General features: G+C 44.3%; 1 pseudogene; it reads right to left on the bottom strand.

Moving 5' to 3' along the window:
- Positions 1-206: 206 nt before the first annotated feature.
- The window catches only part of LOC125149882 (dual specificity protein phosphatase 5-like), an 83,091-nt pseudogene continuing 77,297 nt past the window's right edge, over positions 207-6,000 (bottom strand).

The raw sequence follows: 6,000 nt of genomic DNA, 5'->3' as shown, positions 1-6,000 counted from the left end.
ATAGCGACTTGGCCCTTCCTTCAGCCTTGAGGACCTATCCCTGAGGTTAGTCTGAAGTTTGACTGCAAGCCTGGTGACTGCTTACTATCCCACTGGGGCAGGGGAACAGAGTGAGGTCTTTAGTATTGCACAGGTATGAAATGTACATGAGTGAGAAAGAAAATCACAGTTGCTCTTGAGGCTGGGCTGGTCCCCCCATCCTAGCTTTAGCAGGATGTGTCTGTGCCCATGGACTCCCATTGAGTGGGTGGGCACTGCTGGAGCACCGAGGTAGGGTGTGTGTGGTAGGAACTCTGCACATCAGGGCTCAGTGACTGCAAACGGTCTATAAATGAAGAGCCAGCTCTCTCCCCTTGGCTGGAGGGAGCCTGGGGTGGCTGTGGAAGGCAGGATCCCAGATTCATACTGCAGGACCTGGCCCATGAGGCCAAAGTTGGGTGAGATCATACTTCTCTGCTTGATATAATGTAAGGCCTCCTTCAGGCAAGTTACTTGGTCTTCGGGAGATAACCCATGCAGAGTTGAGTGAACAGGAGATCCTGGCATTGCAATGGACACGAACCTTGCCTCCCTTTCCCCAAACACAGTCCAATGAAGTCTATGCTTCTTGAAAGTGAGAACTAACGTCAACCACATAGCTGTCTTCCTCAGGGATCCATTTGTAGTGTAGGTGGACCATGCTGGCCTCAGGGCTCTGTTGTGAGACATTCAGTAAGACTGTGATGTGGGGGATGGTGTGGACCTTGCACTTGGAGGCATGGTAGTCAGGTTAGTGTGGACCTTGTACTTGGATGCATGCTAAGCAGGTTGGTGAGAACCTTGCCCTTGGATGCATTGGTAGGTACTTTTGAGGTTGAGGAAAAGGCAAGAGTGCAAGTAGGCTGCCCTTCAGCTGATGTTGACCACACTGGCTGATGAGGTCTCTCTTGTTGCAATCTTCTCTTGTGAAATGGGTTGGACATCCACGTAACACTGAGGATATTCTGAGTAAAAGGTCTCACATCCCACTTTGAGGAAGTCCTCAGGGCTGCAGCCAGTGGATGGAGTTCAGTGCTGCCTGGCATATTCAGCTACAGGATGTGGTGCCTGGCTGGCTCAGTCAGCAGAGCACACCACACTTGATCTCAAGGTCATGAGTTTGGGCCCCACGTTGTGGGTAGAGATTACTAAAAAATAATAAGGAAACACCAAGGAGACTTGACATGTTCAGCTACTGACTAGCTGCTCACCACACCTAGAAGCCCTGATCTATATATTTTAAGACTTTGAATCTATACATTATCCTGCATATTTCTTCCTATGTGGTTAAATGCAGATTCCATGCAAATTTTATCATTCTAGTTCAGAGTTGGAATAGACATATTAATGACAACATCAAAAATTCAGTTATTAATGGAGGTTAAGATTTTTGGTATGGGGTTTCCTCTTACATAAAATATCCCTGAAATGGTAATATTTGTCATTACTTGGTCAAGTGGTATGGCTCATAATTCTAGAAATGCCAACAGTGACATTAAATTTCAAGTTGGTGGCATTGAATTTAAAGAACTTAAGGGGGTAGCCCAAATGCAAGTTGTTCTAACATTTTCTCTCAGTGTAAAAGTAAATGTTTAAATCACATCTTGAGCTCAATTACATTTTCAGCCATACCTATCACTACCCAATTATTTCATGTATTGGCAAAGCTTGAGATAGTATTGGAGCTCTTAAACCAGGTAGTAGAACATCTGAAGTTGTATTATTATTTGGGGACACTGTGAAATATTGATATTTTATTCTATTTGACCTGCTGTGCTAGAAACAATGTATGAGCAGAAAAGGACTATATTCTACATATGCATTGAAACCATCACAATCACAAATTGCCAGAACTATGTAAACTCAGGCGAGAAAACCTCGGTTTCTGAGTTTTTCTGTTAACTTTAGTCTGTTACTTATAATGTGCTTTGTTAACATTCATTAGCAGGATCCAGAACTTATCAGAAATTCCAGGTAACTTCTACTCATTCATTCGGTGTAGATTTTAATGACTAAACTGAAACAAAAGTAATCCTATTCCCTGCTTCCTCTTCTGAGGATTGCACACACTGAGATATTGTTCACCACTGTTTTCCGCTGGTGGAGGAACAGGGCAGAAACGCCTGGGCCTTGACTTGTCCTTGTTCTATTCTCATCCTTGCTTACAAATCTTCCAGGCCCTCTGGACTCTGTTCTGGTCTTGGAGCATTTTCACCTGAACTTGGACTGGTTCTTTCACATTGCTGGGTCCTCAGCTCCCCAGTGGGCTGTCTTAGACCTCTGAGTCCTCTAGGTAGCCCACCTCTAGTTGAGGACTCAGACCGTCTTTTGCACTATAGAATCCCCTGTCTGGGCACCCAGCCTGGGGGCAGCAGAGAGGAGCTATATAGCAGCTCTGAAGGCCTGGATCTTGACTCCTTATGTTATCCCCCTGAAAGGAACCTGACAGGTGCACCTAAAACTTGTGCTGGAAACAAGGAAGCTTTTAAGCCTGGCTGATGGTGTGGCTAAAGGAGTGATCTGCAAAGGGTTCCAAAAAAGTCAAGTCAAGGCGATTTTAACACCAAAAAGAGCAATGTTTATAGTGGAAAGACATCAAATACGTGAAAATTCATGAGTCCATAATGATTCTTTAAAAAGAAAACTCTAGAAAACACCTCTCATATTTGCTGTGACTTAAGCGGGATTAATTCCTTACTGTGAAAGTAGTTAAGGGGAAAAGGAAGGCTTTATATTGTCTGGTAGGAATTGCATTTCAAGGTAAGTAACCAAATGCCCAGTTGAGCTATACTTTACATAACAATGCAGGCATCATATATAAGAGGAATGGTAAGATTCAAAAGGTGTGATTTGGAGATTCCTTGAGTAAGGATGATCAGTTGGCATTAAATTATTTGGTGGATAGTTGGTGAAGTGCTGGACATTGTATGGAGCCAAAGTCTCGACGTGCAGGTGACATAGTGGCACAGGGGACCATGAAGTAGCAGAATAGAGCTCAGGCCAGTTTTTTTTTTTTAAATCAATGTTTATTTATTTTTGAGAGGCAGAGAGAGACAGAGCATGAGCAAGAGAGGGTCAGAGAGACAGGGAGACACAGAATCTGAAGCAAGCTCCAGGCTCTGAGCTGTCAGCACAGAGCCTGACACAGGGCTTGAACTCATGAACCATGAGATCATGACCTGAGTCGAAGTCAGACACCTAACCGACTGAGCCACCCAGGTGCCCCGAGCTCAGGCCAGTTTTGATGCAAATGGGTCAATCATTTTTTTAAGTGGGTCTGCCAGCTATTATGAGCCTTTGATGTGGGATAGTGTGAAGTGTGTATTATCACTTCTCTTTTTGCATATGTATTTTTTTTGCATTTTTTTTGCATTTGCATTTGCATACGGTTTCTTTTTTTCTCAAGAGCTCTGAAATGAGACTGCCTGGTTTTTCTCCTGATGCTCTCACTTCTGGGTTGGGATCTTGAGCAATTTATGCAACATCTCAGAGCCTCAGTTTCCTAGACTTCATAGGGTTTTGTGAAGATCTAATAAGAATATTTATGAAAGAGTGCCTGGGTGGATCAGTCAGTTAAGCATCCAACTCTTGATTTCGGCTCAGGTCATGATCTCATGGTTTTTGAGTTCGACCCCTGCATAGGGCTCTGTGCTGACAGGGCGGAGCCTGCCTCAGATTTCTCTCCCTCTCTCTCTCTGCCCATCCCCTGCTGGCACATGTGCTCTATCTCTCTCCCTCTCTCTCAAATTAAATAAATATACTTAAAAAAAAGGATATTTGTGGAATTGTTGGACTAGGGCTGGACCCTACAACACTCAATAAATTAGCTTTATTATTATTGTAAATAATTATTTCCTGAATAAGTGAATACTGTAGCCATATGTACCTATGTACCTATGTACCTATGTACCTATGTACCTCCCCTCTCCCTTCACCCAACCCTGTCCAGCCCATGAGATTCTAGACTTCTAGCAGGGGATACTTTGAGAACCTATGAATGTGTCAGAACCCAGGCTCCATATTCTTTCATCACTAACCCACCTGCAGAACCTGAGTGAGTCACTCAGTTTCCTCATCATGAGCCTAGAAAAGAGGTGGGCAGAGTGGACGATGTGTCGAGCATGTGGCATGTGAGGGAGAAAGAAGACGCAAACCTGGTAGGAAGGTATTATTCAGCATGACCCAGGGGACAACGTATATAAGATAAAATGTAATGTTTCCCCCACTCAAGGGACAGCACACTGACCTTACTTTTCTTAAAATTTCCAAAATAAAACTGAGGGCTGCCTTGATTCTATCCCTTCCAGGATTGAGTGAACAAATATTTGTTTACTAAATTCTTTAAATTTGGGGCGCTTGTGTGGCTCAGTTGGTTGGTCGTCCGACTTCAGCTCGGGTCATGATCTCACAGTTCGTGGGTTTGAGCCCCGCATCGGGCTCTGTGCTCTCAGCTTGGAGCCTGCTTCGGATTCTGTGTCTCCCTCTCTCTCTGCCCCTCCTCGACTCGCACTGTGTCTCTCTCTTTCAATAATAAAATAAACATTAGAAAAATCCTTTAAATTTTTAATGATAATTCTTATTCCAGAATAAAAATTCCCTTGCCCTTATCCCCTTATACAACAGTACAAGGACTACATTGATTGCCTGCTTCTCCTACTACACTGTAACCTCCACGAAGGCAGAGATCTTTATTTTGCTGGCTCATACATCCCCATACCTACAGCGGTACCTGGTGTATAGGTAATCCTTTGCGTATATTATCTTAGTTGTTCACAAATCCTTACTAAGTGATTAGCATGGGTATTGATTGCTCTTATAACATATGGGGCTTATGTCTGCAGCCTGTCAAATGGGTATATTCACTTGTCTCCACCCAAGACTGTTTTGAGTCAGGGAAACAACAGAGCTGTTTAAGAGTGTGGGTGAGGCCTGATGTAAGTTATGTGTAATACGTGTCACACCACAAAGCAGGTTGGGTTTTGCCCAGACAACCCAACTCAGGCTGTCTGCCTTGAAGACTTGGGCTTTTCCTGCTGTTCCCTGTCTTCCTTTGGCATCTCCAACTCCCTAACGAATATTTACTCAGAACTTATCATGAGTTACTCACCATTCTAGACCCCTGGCAGTCATCAGCGAGCAAAACAAAGAAAGATCTCTGACCTGAACTGTGGGACATGGACTTTGAGACAAAGAGCTGAAAGGTCATGCAGAAAATTTTGCCTGAGCTCCTGAATGGAGTCACAGTTGCCTGAGATGGGGAAGTCTGTGGCGGGCAGCCTTCAGGGCAGAGACGGGAGTCCAGCTCTTTAAACATCTGTAGAAGGACTCCTTGCTTTCCCCCTGTCCCACCAGAATGTTCTACCACACAATCTGCCTCACCATTAAAAGCTGTTCTCCAGATGGAGCCTTATCTATCAGTCCTTGTACTTCAGTTCGATCTCAATCTTTGCTTCAAGAATGGCTCTCATTTTTGGTTGGTTCAAATGCAATCCCAAGTGCAGGAGTTTTGAGTGGGAGGGGTTGCAGTGTAGTGGTCTTTAAGCAATAGACAGGCAGCAGTCAGGTGAAAATAAAGGGGACCATTTCACCTGTAAGTTCCCGTGGCACCACTACCAATCAGATTGGAAGAATATGAATTAAATTTGTGGCAATAAGTGCAGAGCACGAGAAGGAAGGATGGGTCCGTGGCCAAGGGGTCCTTGACAACAGAATTGTTTGTGTGTTCAATTCTTCCTTTCTTCCTTCCTTTCTATTTTTTTTTTTGTTTCTTTATTTATGAGAGATAGAGACAGCATGAGTGGGGGAGGGGCAGAGAGAGAGGGATACACACAATCCGAAGGAGGCTCCAGGCTCTGAGCTGTCAGCACAGAGCCCAGTTCAGGGCTTGAACTCACAAACTGTGAGATCATGACCTGAGCCAAAGTTGGACGCTTAACCGACTGAACCACCCAGGCACCCCACTGTTTGGGTTCTTTAGAAAAG

Source organism: Prionailurus viverrinus, chromosome D4, assembly GCF_022837055.1.
Source record: "Prionailurus viverrinus isolate Anna chromosome D4, UM_Priviv_1.0, whole genome shotgun sequence".
NCBI lineage: Eukaryota > Metazoa > Chordata > Mammalia > Carnivora > Felidae > Prionailurus > Prionailurus viverrinus.
Note: the sequence above shows the minus strand (reverse complement) of the source record. Positions and strands in the feature narration are given on the sequence as shown.